Source organism: Notolabrus celidotus, chromosome 8 (assembly GCF_009762535.1).
Source record: "Notolabrus celidotus isolate fNotCel1 chromosome 8, fNotCel1.pri, whole genome shotgun sequence".
NCBI lineage: Eukaryota > Metazoa > Chordata > Actinopteri > Labriformes > Labridae > Notolabrus > Notolabrus celidotus.
Window position 1 is genome coordinate 5181803 of NC_048279.1, and position 14080 is coordinate 5195882.

A 14080-nucleotide genomic window follows, 5' to 3' on the forward strand; every position below is an offset into this window, starting at 1 on the left:
CCTCAGACTCTCTGGAGCTGCAGCACAGGTGAGCTCTGGAGAATCAGACTTAAACTGACTCACGTTAAACTCAACCTCAACATGTAATAGTACAAAGCCTTTCCACAGTTCCATAATTGTGTGACGTCTTTTCCTGCTGTCAAATGTTTAAGTCCTTATTAATTTGCATGTTTGTTGTTTTTTGGACGGTTGCAGGAAACCTTCCTCATGGCCTGTTAGCTCCAAACGCTGACTCATCAAACGCCGTCACAGTAGATACGAACACGAGCAGACTCTCTGCATCAATGACCGAACGACGGGTTTGTTCCATCACTCATCTTTCCTGTTATTCTAAAGGTAGGATGGGAAATAAAATCAACAATCAGCTCATTGTGTTTTAGTGACCCCTAAGTTACCCGGTCATTGAAAATCTGAAGGGTGTAGAATGTGAGCTTGTGTATTTGGGTCTTTTAACATATCAGACCTTGAGGAGCAGGGTGGCAGACATGAGAGGGTGGGGCTAAGAGGCTAACATTCAACTGGATTATGTCTCTGCAACTGCACACCTTCATCAGTTTTCTATAACTCATTAACATCTCCACACTTTACATGGTGAGACATGAATTGTCAAGTTGGCATTTCCAAACATAAAATCCACTCTGAGTGTATTTTGATCAGCTGCCACAGACTCTATGTCAGTGAGTTCTATTACTTTCCTTTTTTTAGTCCAAAGTGCTGCACAGAAACATCCAGTCCAGTGAAAATGGGAGTAAAAAAGGAGAGGAAAGTGTCTTCCAGAAAGAAACAGAGCTGTTTCGGGGCAGTTAGTGGCCTTTGACCCTGCTCAAATAGTTCCTGAAAATCACTGACACAGAAAAAGGAAAGTCAGAGAGAGAGGGGAGGCTGGAAACATTCAACCAGGGTGGAAAATACTGTGATTACCTGTTCAAATTGCAGTCCTGTTTCTTGCTGGCTTTTGACCTGAATAACTAACGGCAGGTTGACCGGTGCCCTCCTGATCCGTAAACCCAACCTGTGCAATATGAGGAGAAACATCACGGGAGACCAGCCTGACTTTAATATTCTCATCCTTCTCCTGGTTGTTTCACACTCTCACACTTTTATGCAGCTTCGTCCATGTCCTCTAGTTCTCACAGTGTTTTTGCAACTAATCATACAATCACTTCCTGCTGCTGCACACTTAAGAAAATCATGCTAGCAGTGGCATACTCAGACTGTTTGAGGGACAGGGGGCCCCGAAAAAAGAGCAGCTCTTTTCAAACCTCTGGTACTCAGATTTAAGGGTTGATTTAAATGTATTAATGCAGAGGTAACAAAGAGGGATCTCTGGGTCCTCCTCCAGGACATTTGAGCATCTAACACCTAACTCCTTCATTATGGTGAATGATTTTGTGACCAGTTGTGATGGAAATGTAATTCTGAAAAAGGGGAAAACAAAAAATTATTGATGTATTCTATATTATTTATTATATTACATAAGTAACGGAACATTATAATTAAGTACAAGGGCATCCAGAGGGCACTTTTTGCATTTTCTCACTATAGGCGTTTTTCGACCGGAGGAACTTTACCCCTGAACTACATGCGTTTTGACCGGGGGACCCAGGGCCTTAATTTAGTTCAGGGGTAGATTATCTCCCCCTGAAAAAGCCCCTGCTAGCGGGGTAGTACTTTTCAAAGGTCTCGGGACTTTTGGGGGGAAGGGCCTGCAATGCATCTTTGACCACTGTGTCTCAAACTGTATCTGTTTTAATTAATCTATTATTTTGTGAATGATTGTGTGTATGTTTGTTGTTTCTAATGTGCCTGTGATCTTGACGACATTGGAAATGAGGGAAACCTCAATGTCTTTTCGAGAATAAATAAAGGTTTTGAATTTAATGCTGAATGTGTCTGATTGGTAGATTAACAGCAGAGTTTTTATTCCGCCCGCCGTCCACAATAACATCACACACATCTGTGATTCACTTGATTTCTCTTTCTTTCATTAGTTTTTATTTGTTCTATCTTTTTTGTATGTGTGTGTACTTTTCAAAAGAAGAAGCTGTGATTCTCTTGATTTAGCAGCTTGTAACAGTAGTCTTCTCTCAGCCCACCGTGAATGCGTCTCTCCCGGTGTTACGGTTTTAAAAGTGACCCTGTAAACTGGAGACCTTCAGCTGAACGTGTCAGTGTTTGTGGAGTTTACACAGCTGTTGAAACACAGAGGGAGTTTTAAGATTCAATATCCTCATCAGATATTTAATGATCGTCTAAAGACGTTTATGAGGGATGCATCCGGCTGAGAGTCTCCAGTTAACAGGGTTGCTGTTTAAACCAAAACACCGGCCGATCTCTGCCACGGCTTTTTGAGTTCAAAAGGATTTTAAAGCCATGTTGAAACGTCTTTGCTACTCGCGCTTATCTCCTCTAACGTGTTGATTCAGTGAATCCATCTGTGATGAAATATAGCACCATCTAAAACAGACCAGCTGAGTCTCTTCATGCTAACAGGCTAACTGTTGTGTTGCTCATAATGATACCTGCCTGTCCATCTGCTTCTATGGTGTCATCTGTGATGAATGGCATTCCTCTTTGTTTTACTGCCCTCTACTGGTCTGGTGGTGTAGCGCATATACTTTATTTTTTCTCCATACATCACTGGCCTGATTTGCCCAATCTACCCGGGACTTCAGTCCGCGGTCCAAACGCAGACAACAATGGAGCACAGGAACCTTTTAGTTCAGGGGAAAGTAGTTCTAGGGCCTAAAAGACCCCGGAAATCTTGGTTGAAATGCACCTTATAGCACCAACTATGGAGCGCCTTTTTATCTGAAGCTAACTACAAGGATATCCAAATCCCCCTTTTTATAGTGAAGTTAATTAACAGGGCACTTTACGTGTTATTTACTGAAAAAAGTCATGCAGAGAGCACTTTTTAAAAAACATTTAATTCACTGGAGGGACATTAAAGGGCACTTTTGGGCATTCAACCCAATGAAGAGGAACCCAGAGGGTGCTTTTTGTGTTATCTACTGGAAGGGCATCTACAAGAATGACCTTTATGTTTAATCTACTACAGTGGAATCCAAGAGGGCAGCATACAGCATATCACTGCCTGTTAGGGTCTTCTTACAGAAACTTTTGATGAGGAGACGACTGTTGTTTGAACAAAAGCATTGATCATTTGTTTCTATGCTAACTTATGTTTAGGTTTAACTAACAAGGATATGAATGACCATATTAAGGACACTCTCGAATGATTTCATTCTAGTTTTAGGGTTGTCTTATTCATAGACTTCCTGAATGTGTCATGGGGGAAGGTGACGATTGCAGAGGTGAGACTCAGTGGTCTCCTTCCAGTCACAGGAAAGAGGATAATCAGCAAGCAGAGGACTACAGCTACAGGATGCAATTATGCAACGTTTTGTTCCTACTTAGCATGTGAACTTGTGTGCAGATATGTGTGTGTGTTTGTGTCTGTGTCTCTGTGTGTGTGTGTGTGTGTGTGTGTGTGTGTGTGTGTGTGTGTGTGTGTGTGTTTGTGTGTGTGTGTGTGTGTGTGTGTGTGTGTGTGTGTGTGTGTGTGTGTGTGTGTGTGTGCAAAACCATGCATGTCTGAAAGTAGTCCCAAATTTCCTTAATGGCCTCTGAAGTCACAGGATAGGAGGCAAAGCAAGGAGCAGTGAGCGCACACACACACATACAAACACACACACACGCACGCACACACGCACGCGCGCGCGCGCACACACACACACACACACACACACACACACACACAGCTGGATCTATAAAGTTTCTGTTAACTAAAGTTGCAACTTTTATTTAGGAGGGTCATTATGACTATGAGTCTATATTTCAGGCGATTTAAAGTAAAAACAAAAGGCTGTAGGAGTAACACAGTGTTCCTTGTTGTATTGAGACTTAGTCCATAAACTGACTGACCCTACATGGTGTAGCTAAATAGGCTTAAACACACTCATCTGTGATTGCCATGCACTGATACGTAAAATAAGGGAGGCTTGTAGTGCTGCTTTTTCAAAACCCTGCTCCTGATGTAGAGGAACTTGCACTGAGAGACTTTGTTAAACCATCTGACCCATGGAGGGTTTTCACCATGACTCATGGTGATCACTTGCAGTTTCAGAGCCCACTCCTACTGGCAGGGTCAGTCACCTCTCCGGTGGTGGTACACTCTTAATACAGCAGGTTCTGGCTGCAGAGATCTCCAAAGAGGGCTGAGAGGAGAGGAAGCTGAACAATGAGCAGGCTGCTTTCTGTTTATGATACAGAGAGATGTAGCATGTTTTGGCTTTGAGAGGGCTCAACACATTTCTGAGACCACTGCTGTGCTTCATGTTGAGGGTTTGAAAAGTTGTCCTCTGATTTAGTTTAAGGAGCCTGAAGAATACAAGCGGGAAGGGACATGATAATACTGAGGGTTAATCTTGGTCAGCACTCTCCCTGATATTCTGCTAAGGTAAGAGTAGAGTATAATTTTCTTTTTGCTGAAACATCCAAGAATAGCGGGTTTTAGAGCGTCTCTTGGCATAAGTACTTCTTCAGTAATGTTCAGCCACCATGTTCCCCATGTTCCTGTAGGTTCACTTATCATGCCATCTTTTATTCAAGCTGAGCTGCCCCTAAGTAATACCTTAAATCTGGAGATCTCAGTCCAACACCAGATTTGTGGAGCTGTGACATTTTGAGTGTGAAGCACAGTCACTGTGCCCGGAAGATAATTCCTGATTTAAAAAGGTTCAAATATATTAAACGTGGTTTTCAAAGGGAAACCCAGATAAAGCAACCTTATGAAATCAATGTACAGGAGGATCCAGCGCTCCAGGAATTTCTGAACACATTTGTTTATTAGGTCAGAGGTCAAAGACTGCAGGAAGGAATTTATGTCATTTATTTCCAAGTATACCGCTCCACATTTAAGCCACTTAGACCAATTTTGAGATTTGGCCTAGCAGGGGATTCCAGGGTAAATGTTTTATCTGCATTGTGTTGCACAATCTGGATAAAAGCCAAACTAATACTGGAAGAAACACAGCAGCATCCACTTTAGTTTCCTAGCAACAGTGCTCTACAACCCCAAATCCCAAAAAGTTGAGACGCTGAGTTAAATGTTGATAAAAAAACAGATTCTGATGTTTTGCAAAAAACAAACTCTAAAATCAATAGAAAAATACTTCAAAGACAACAAATCAGAGGTTGAGACTGATACATTTTGATATTATATAAAAATGTATGTTCATTTTGATATTTAATAAAGGTTCGGACAGGGAAAACAAAACAGGGAAAAAGTTGTTCATTGTTAAAAAAAAAAATGCGTGGAGGAAAATCTCCCAACTAATGATGTTAATGATCAACAGGTTGGTCACATGACTGAGTATAAAAAGAACACTACAGAGAGGCTGAGTCTCTCAGGAGGAAAAATGGGAAGAGGATCACAACTCTGTGAGAGACTGCATAGACTTTCATTTTTTTATTTACTTAACATTTATTAAAGCTAGGGTTGGCAGTCTCGGAAAACTAGCATGAATTTGAATGTAGCATTTCCTCAGGACTCCGTCTAACCCCTCCCCTCCTCCCTCAGAGCTCCTCCAAAACGACGCCCCCCCCGCTCACATGCACGAGCGCCGCTGACTTGCGACCATATGATGGTGACTGATTCAAAACCGGTCCTCACCAAAACATTCTCATAGTGAAAGTTAAAAACACAAACAAACATGGCTGCTGTTAGTACTCACAACTGTCATGCTAGCATTATCCAGTTGTACCGGTGACACGATATCAGGAGAAAAGTTATAACACATATAATACAGACACATTAAACACAGACATGACTCTGTAGTGGAAGTCACTGCATTTAAAACAGACATGACTCTGTAGTGGAAGTCACTGCATTTAAAACAGACATGACTCTGTAGTGGAAGTCACTGCATTAAAAACAGACATGACTCTGTAGTGGAAGTCACTGCATTAAAAACAGACATGACTCTGTAGTGGAAGTCACTGCATTAAAAACAGACATGACTCTGTAGTGGAAGTCACTGCATTAAAAACAGACATGACTCTGTAGTGGAAGTCACTGCATTAAAAAAAGACATGAACATCATGGCTCTGCCTTTGAACTAAACAAGTGATGTATCCGATATTACTATAGCTGTAATCACAACAACAGTTCAGTCTCTCAAAAAATAAACATTTATTACAGTTTAAAAAATACAAATGCATCAGTCAATACAAAAAAATACGAATGCATCAGTCAATACAAAAAAATAAAGTGCTTTAGTCAATTCAAAATTCTAAGTTTTTTTACAAAACAACAGTCTCAGGGCCTGATCTACTAAGATCCCAAATAACGAGCGCTAATTTGCATGTACAAATAATAATTTTGCACGTGTTATTTCTGGGCGTGTTGCGGGTGATCTACTATGACTGCGTGCGCAAATGATAACGAGTGCAAAAGTGGTGCTGACCGCCCTATTTTAATGAGGATTTTGCGTGTGCTATCGGCTGTCACCATGGAGAGTTTGAGAGAACAGAGTGGTCTTAAGTGATAAATGAAGTTTGAAGCCATGGAGTTGGAGGTCTTTGTGGAGGAGGGAAATAAACACATCGGTGAACTCCAGCAGAGACATCTCAGCGTTAGAAACGCGATTTGGGAGGTCATCTGTGAAAAGGTGAATGATGTGAGAAAAAACAGAAGATCTGCCGATGAAATAAACGCATCTACTCTTCTCCAAAACGCAATCAGTGTTTTGATGGAGTTTAGAGAGTGATTTGATGAGGCTTAGTCTGCCACTCATGCTCTAGAAAAGTTAGGCGTCACTTTGATGAAGACAGTCGCCTCACTGATGCAGAGAGCAACTTTCGGGTGAACGTTTTTAATGCCTGATATCATCATCCAGCAACTGTCCCAAAGATTCACCAGCTTAAATGGAACTGGGAACCTGTTTGAGTCAATTCCCCCCAACACACTGCTGCAAGCACGAGATGAGGAGTTACGCAGAGCTGCCTGGCGCAGCTCAGTAAGCGCTCATTCTCCAAGTTAAAACTAACTAAAAACCCCTTGATGAGCACGATGGGACAGGAGAGACATGTCATGTTATCTATTGAGAATGACAGATCAAAGAAAATGGACATACAGTGCATCGTGGACAAGTCCGCGGAGCTTAAGGCTCGTCCAAACAGTGGTGAGTATATAGGCCGAGTACTTCATATTGATTTTTTGTTTGTATGTGAACATGTGGGCCGCTGTGCCAATTTTACTAAACTGTATAGCTGTTGATACAGTGACCTACTGTGCTCTCATTAGTTAAAAAAGTGGGTGTCAGAATGATGCGGTCGCTATCCGTGGTGCTGAACTGCTTTGAATTGGTATTGTTTTATTATTATTATTTTGTTATCTTGGTTTGATTGACTAAAACATTTAGTAATGCTTGTAAGCCCCGCTGTTGTGGGCATGTTGTAAAGCGATGTTATGATGAGCTTTACAGTGAGCGCAGCCAAGTGTGCGTAACGCTGTGCCAGTTTGCACCTGCCTTTCAAACGTGCTAAATATAGACGCAAATACAGCGCTCGCTATCTGCTTCAGGTTTGATAGATCACATTGCGTGTGCTAAATGATTACATTTGCATCTCCTCCTCCCAGTATTTTGCGCGTTCTGATGATCTACATGTATTCTGCATATTCATGAAGGCAAACACGCTAAATGATTTGCGAGTGCTATTTTGCTCATTTGACAGACGCAATCCTTGGTGCTCCCGGTTAGTACGTCAGCTTTGCGCGCGCTATCAAGTTTGCACGTGTTTTTATACACGCAAACCTTTAGTAGATCGGGCCCTCAGTGCAATAAAGTCCTGAAAAGTGCATCACATGTGCAGCAGCAAAAAACGTTATTCCCATCTATCCTGGTCCTCTTTGCCTGCGGCTCGTCTGTGGTACCTGAGTGAGGAGCAAAGGTTTTTAACTTTTTTTAAATGCCACGAGATATAAATCCCAGAATATCCATAACAACTGTGATTGAGGATTAAAACTTTACCCCAAGATTAGTTCTCTTTTATTGTCATTCACTTTATTCAGCCAATTCATTTCCATTTTCTATTACTGACAGATAATAAGCAGCTAGACTCTCATTTCACATTTCAAACAGCAGCATTATTAGAATTAGACTTTTGTACAGCCCCCATCAAATCTTGCAGATGCCCCCAACTTTTCAGACAGAAAAAAATATTTAAATTCTCTTACCCTTTGAGCCATGGTCCTCCTGGCCTCACCCTTTCTGTTACTTCTCATTTGGATGTAGACATCTCTGCCTAACTTATTTGTCCTTTTAAATGCCTCGTTGATAGGTACAAGTCGGGCCCCAGACAACTTCTTGCTTGCGGCTGGTGGCTGGCGCTCCTTTTCCCTCCGGAACTTCGGCTGAACATTTATTGCAAATTTCAATCGCGTTGTCTTTGTCGTAGGTAGTAATGAAAGCCCACACTGGTGATGGAGGCGCCATGTTTACCTGCAGGCGCAGTAGTATAACGTCATGATCGCTACAACAGCATGCAGCCGTATTTATACAGTCTGTGCATGCAGCAAAGGCCAGACGAGAGGGACCGTAATCAGAGCAATCTTGGTTTATTTGAGTCGGCTCTTGTTATCTGCAATTTTTTTCAATATCGGACTTATCAGTGTGACGTCATTTTTCCCAATATCGAACCGATAATTATCGACATCGATCATTATCGTGCATCCCTATTTACAACCAGACATTGTAAACATATTTAGGTGCTTACAAGATAAAAAAAGAAGAGGTGGATGAATCTGTTTGAGATGAGAGCCTCCAGCTCCCAAATGACGAACAAGAGATGGTTATCGTGTCAAGAACTCACTATAGACCGTCACAGACACACCCGACGACTACAACACACACAGCTCCACACACCTACACAGAAACCACAGAGCATATGTATTACCGCAGCTTTTTCTAGCAGCAGTGAATGAATGTTGTGTGTGTGCATGCGTGTATGAGTTTCTTGGAGCGTGCGTGTGAGGTTGAGTCTTTGTTTAATGTCACTGTCTCTGCTGTAAATTGACAAACACTCAGAGATCGCCCCCCTTCAAACCCCGAAGTTTCTCCCTGGGCTCTCCCAACTAATTAAAAATACTCTGCATTGGAGAATGGATTACTGCAAAGGGCACGAGCACACAATGAGGCCCTTTATTCACTTATGTCATTCATGTACAATGTGTCTCAGCACCCAGCAAGGAAAATGTTGCTGGTGACATTAGGGGTAAATTGCCGCTGGTGTTTGAACAAAGATTAGAATGTAAGTGCAGACACCTTTTAACTGCCTGAGATACAGTGCCAATTTGTGTGTGTGTGTGTGTGTGTGTGTGTGTGTGTGTGTGTGTGTGTGTGTGTGTGCGCGCGCCCATATGCTAGTGATAAGCGAAGAACAGGAAACAGAAGGGAAAAGTATGTGTGGATATTTACAATGTCATTTAGCAGACGCTTTTTTATTACGATATTTGAGGGATAGAGAAGGTGGAGCTTTGTGTGAGTTGACATTCAGAGGTCTCCTATTTCAACCTCCCTCCTTCAGACGGCCGTGTGGACAAATAAATCCACACGTATGCTCAGAGTGAGGTGTTTTATTGAGTGCTTGATGCACTGCTGAAGGAAAACATCAAAAGGAGATGAGAGACACAAAATAAGTTGAGCGCGGCAGCAGCTAAGTGGAGGAGAGGGTTCAGCAGGCGAGCTTTTCACAAACACTGGTCAATATCTGGAATGATCTGAAGGGTTGTTCGATGGCGGAGCTCAACATGACACCGGCCTGCCGCTGTGATTTAATGAGCCGGTGAGAGGCGTCATCCAGTCATTTGCCTTTATTCAGCTATTGTGCCTCCGCCCAACCTCTGCCAAGAACCAAACACTTGGCTTTAGACGGAACTAAAAGGCGCTATGAGTAGCACTTTAACACCAATAAATTACATAAATGTTGGGACATTAGAATATTGACTGTAAACAAACACTACCAATCACTGAGAGCATTGGCAGCTCTCCACGCTGCGCTATCACTGAGCTGTCAGATTTGCAGATAGTTTAAGTATAGCTTTAAATGTTATCACCAAAGCAAACATTTGTTGACACACAACAAAGCATTTTTATCAGTAAAAGCTGGCGGTGAGGGGCTAATGTGCTATGTGGGTTGTACATACAACCGCATCCTGCCAGAATGTATTGGCTTGTTTACATCGTTTGTGATCAGTAAAGTATTATTTGGGTTTGAAAGCCTTTCACACAAACAAACCACATTAGGCTTAAGATACAGCATGTGTGTGTCTGATTGTTTCTGTTCAGGATATTTCTATACAACAGCAGAGTAGAAGAGAAAGACTTGGAAAGTAACACCAGCCAGACCTCAAAGCAGGGGCATCACTGTTCAGGTTCTCTTTCTTAGACCCCTAAGTCGATGGACCCAAATGTAAGATGTTTTAAGGTAAGATAAGATAAGATAGTCCTTTATTCCTCCCACATACAGGGAAATTTAAGTGCCACAGCAGCAAATTAGACAGTGCAAGAGTATAAAGCAAACAAGAGCCTATAAAATATCAATTATTAAAAAGTTATTAGCAATTAAATTAAAGAGGTAAAAAATAAGCATATCTTACAACATATATATATATATTATTGGTTATATAGTCTGACCACTGCAGGAAGAAAAGACCTGCGATATCTCTCTGTGAGACACCGCGGGTGAGGAAGTCTGTCACTGAACGAGCTACTTAGTGTTGTTATGTTCTCCTGGAGGGGGTGTGACATGTTGTCCATCAGAGAAGATAGCTTTGCTATCATCCTCCTGTCAGCCACCACCTCCACAGGGTCCAGCAGGCAGCCCAGGACAGAGCTGGCCTTCTTCACCAGTCTGATCAGCTTCTTCCTGTCAGCAGCAGAGATGCTACTTCCCCAGCAGACCACTCCAAAGAAGATGGCTGATGCCACCACAGAGTCAAAGAAGGACTTCAGAAGAGCCCACTCCACACCAAAAGACCTGAGTCTCCTGAGCAGAAAGAGTCTGCTTTGTCCCTTCTTGTAGAGTGTGTTGCAGTTGTCTGACCAGTCCAGTTTATTGTTCAGGTGAACACCCAGGTACTTGTAAGATTTCACAATCTCAATGTCCGTTCCCTGGATGTTCACTGGTGTGGGAGGAGGGGGCTTGGGTCTTCTGAAATCCACCACCAGCTCTTTGGTCTTTCCTGCGTTGAACTGGAGGTGGTTTCTCTGGCACCAGACTGCAAAATCCTGCGTCAGCTCTCTGTACTCCCTGTACTCCCTGTCGTCCCCATTGGTGATTAGGCCAACAATGGCTGAATCGTCAGATAACTTTTGCAGGTAGCAGCTCGCTGTGTTGTGGATGAAGTCTGTAGTGTGGAGGGTGAACAGGAACGGAGCCAGAACCGTTCCCTGGGGGGCCCCCGTGCTGCAGACGATGGTGTCAGACTGACACCTCTGGGCCTTCACATACCGCGGACGTTTGGTGAGGTAGTCCAGAATCCAGGCCGTGAGGAGGTGATCCACTCCAAAGTGCTCAAACTTGTCCCTCAGAAGCAACGGCTGTATGGGGTTGAAGGCACTGGAGAAATCAAAAAACATGATTCTCACAGTGGCCTCAGCTGTGTCCAGGTGAGAGAGGGCTCTCTGTAGGAGGTAGATGACAGCGTCATCCACCCCGGTGCCAGGTTGGTAGACGAACTGCAGCAGGTCCATCAATGGTCTTACCAGGGTTAAACACACACTGACACAGGGCCTTAGGATTGTGATCATGCAGCATGAGCTGTGACTGAGTACAACCTCACAGAGCTTCATGACTGTAGCCTCTTATCTTCATTCAGTTTCATAGAGTCTCATTTCAATCCAAAGAAACTTACAAATTTGGTGTAAAAGATGCAGTTTTTCTGTCAAAAATAGATGTCATTTGTCTCTGATCCGGAGGACTCCGACCTGCCGGAACAGAGACGTAGCCAGAACGCAACGGAGCGGATCCAGTGGAAGTTAACACATTGACTGGAAGAGAAACCTATCAGATCCGGTGCTGTAATTGATCAGAGACAGACCAGACATCTGTTGGAATTTGGCCGTTAACTCTATAGAAACTGCACATTGCTTAATGCAAAGGCAGTATTCGGAACACAAACCTTTTTACAGACTGTCTTTAGTACCAGTTTGATTTATACGACTTGTAACTCAACGAAGGAAATTAAGTTAACAAGTACTTTGTGGAAATAATGAAACTTTAAATTTGATCTAGGACTTTAAGTAGAGGTTTAAACCACAACTTGGTCATGGAGCAGTGGGCAAAGTAACAGCGATAAATGTGAAGATGTTCGTTCTCATCTGATTGCACCTTGTTCAGGATAATACTGTTAAATCAAACCTTTTTACACAACATAGACTTTAAAATCATTTACAAACCATCCTGAGAGTTGTTCTGTTTTAATACTTCCCACTAGTTTATTGTAAAATTCATATGACACCAACACAAACAAAGGTTAAACACCACGCAGCCTCTATGCTCCATGCTCTGAAGATCCACTGAGGCTTTTTATTTTGAGTATAAAACTAACAACATAAAAATATGTCAAGGATTAACGATTTCCTGTTGTTTCTATTGCTTTAGTTGATGATGGATATCATGTTTTGGAGCAGCAACACATCAATATGTCGACCTCACTCCCATGGTATTTACAAAATCAAAGAAACATCGTTTACGTAATAACTAAACAGCACAAGCTGATAGAAATCACCTGAAGTTAACAAATATTGATCCCTTATGAACTCAAAGGTTGCCCTCAACACCTATGGAAACCCGGACGGCTCTTTTCCCCATATGAACTGGAACAACACTCCAGTCTAAACAAAGCAGACTAAGTCATCTTTTATTATAAGTTGGTCTGAAGCCAGAGAAGGTGTGGATGAGACATCCTCTGGATCAGAGAGAGATATTTTCTGTGTGTTTCAAACATGTGAATGTTTAAAGAGTACCAGATGTTGGCTGATCTCATTTAAACAGTCACTGAAGAGAAAAGTCCAATCCCTATCTCTGGCAGACAAAATGTGAGCTTTTTGTGCCGTGCTGCTTTAAAGGACATAAACTCGGATGCTCGTCTTATCTTGTAGCAAAAATTTCAGCAAAAAAACATTTTTGGACTCTTGGAAAAACATTCAGTATACAGTCCCTCTGTTATTATCACATAAATACACTCAGGCTAAAGCTCAGAGCTCCTGCAGTATATTCTGGGTGTTTAAACTTCAGGTTGTTATTACAGTGATTTTGTATTCTTGTCATGGTGTTTAAATAAAAGCTGCAGACAGTGAGTGTGCAACAATGATAGAAACATTTCCCATGAAAGAAGAACACCTATTTTATTTTCCTTGACATAAACTTTAGTCCTCCCTGTGTGCTGCTTGAATCCTTCTAAGCAGACACTTGCATGGTCAATGTAAGATAAAAGTCTTGCCGAACAGTGTTGGCTCTATTTCCATTTCAGCATCTTCATCCCAGCCCACAGATGGCTCTGAGTTAGACGGACACTGCTGGGCTTTTACAGCTCCACTCGGGGCTTTCCTGCTGCTTATTGATCCCCTGCAGTTTAGCCCAGAACTGTAAAGAGGCCAGCTGTGGTCTGGGACTGCAGGGAGACTCTGCACATGCCTTGGTGCTGTGTTGGATTTGAACAGGCTTAAAGATGCTGAACTCTTTTTCCTCCTCCCCTTACAGAGACTTAAACAACAGCATGTGATGTAAAACAGGGAGAGACAGGTCAGCGGGCAGAAAGAGTGCAGTCAGTGTGTGGTTGAGTTTCTACTACTGTATCTTACCGTGACACCTGAGACCTGTCTGTGTGAATGTGCTGTCTGTGAGCCTGCCTTGGAGGTGGAGGCATGGGGTGACCAATCGTTTGACACCCCTTGAACCTTTGTACTCAGTGAAATGAGGTCAACCCACCTGAAACACTCTCTCTCTCTCTCTCTCTCTCTCTCTCTCTCTCTCTCTCTCTCTCTCTCTCTCTCTCTCTCTCTCTCTCTCT